Source organism: Arachis duranensis, chromosome 3 (assembly GCF_000817695.3).
Source record: "Arachis duranensis cultivar V14167 chromosome 3, aradu.V14167.gnm2.J7QH, whole genome shotgun sequence".
In the NCBI taxonomy this organism is placed as follows: Eukaryota; Viridiplantae; Streptophyta; class Magnoliopsida; order Fabales; family Fabaceae; genus Arachis; species Arachis duranensis.
Window position 1 is genome coordinate 33,543,317 of NC_029774.3, and position 1,504 is coordinate 33,544,820.

The 1,504-nt window shown below is 28.8% G+C and overlaps 1 non-coding gene across 1 annotated transcript; it reads left to right on the forward strand.

The window, feature by feature from the left end:
• The first annotated feature begins 924 nt into the window (after nt 1–924).
• TRNAT-UGU (transfer RNA threonine (anticodon UGU)) lies at nt 925–997 on the forward strand. Its single transcript has one exon. It is a non-coding gene; the product is annotated as a tRNA-Thr (tRNA).
• Nucleotides 998–1,504: the final 507 nt, after the last annotated feature.

Consider the following 1,504-nt stretch of genomic DNA (forward strand, 5'->3'; position numbering starts at 1 on the left):
AATTCTGGCGTTTAACGCCAGCCAGGGCACCTGGCTGGGCGTTAAACGCCCACAATGGGCAGCAATTGGGCGTTAGAAATATATTCCGCTATTGAAAAATGTTTCCACCCATTTTATTTACTTTCTTTCATCTATATCGGATATCCAGATTTTGTCGAATCTGAAATAATTGTATTATTTCTATATTCGCAATTCAATATACATAGATAGATACCATATATCTATATTTTTTTTAAAGCCCCTTACTTCTATAATCTTTTTTCATACAATTTGTAATACTCGAAGGGTCGATTTTTTTTTCGTCTTAGTTTTTACCTTTCCGAAGGAAAACACGGGAATCTTTCATTATGATCTGGATTGGGTCTTTCTCTTTCTTTCAGTTAGTAATTGGGATATTCTTTTGATTATTTCGAATAAAATAGAAATTCGATAGAGATATCGAATTGATAATTACTTTTTAGAATTCATTCTGTATATAAATTGAGAATTCTTTATCTTATATAAATTCAATTAATTTAAGGATATAAATATATGGTTAAATTTATCCTGATAATCCAATCTTTTATAGATAGATTATGGATAGATTTATACATATTAAATCTTAATGGATAAGAATATTCTAAATTCTAGATACTATCTATATTAGTATATAATATATATTACTATATATAATAGTATATATTACTATATTAATCTATTAATATAATTACTGTAACTGTAATAGAATTTTTACAAATTCGAAATGATAATAAATAAAAGAAATGAAATATATATTTTTTTTTCTAATTTTATTTTAATATTCAATTTGTAATAATTGAATTATGACATATTCATTATGTTCGGAATAGCAAATTCCAAACTGTTAATAACTAAGATCCTATTAGTTTATTTAATTCCTATGCATGCGCATTTTCTTTTATATGAGCCTGCTTAGCTCAGAGGTTAGAGCATCGCATTTGTAATGCGATGGTCATCGGTTCGATTCCGATAGCCGGCTTTTCTCTTTTTGTTGTTGTTTTATTTTTTTAAAATGGATAATGTCTTTTTTTTAGGAATCCAAAATTGGTGAAGTTTGATCTCTGTAGAACAACTCAAGAAACAAACCTCCTTTTTTCTCTATAAATAGAATAAGGTTCAGATATTGATAGAATTCATACAATTCTTCTTTGTACTACAATGCTTTTGTGAATTTCGCTTCATTTCTCATATCATATTTGTCATTTAGTTTAGTTTTAATTTCGATTTTTCATTTTTTAATTAAAAAGGGAGTCTTTATGTCACGCTACAGAGGGCCTCGTTTCAAAAAAATACGCCGTCTGGGGACTTTACCTGGACTAACTAGTAAAAAGCCTACAGTCGGAAGCGAATTTAGAAACCAATCACGCTCCGGTAAAAAATCTCAATATCGTATTCGTTTAGAAGAAAAACAAAAATTGCGTTTTCATTATGGTCTTACAGAACGCCAATTGCTTAAATACATTCGTATCGCCGGAAAAGCCAAGGG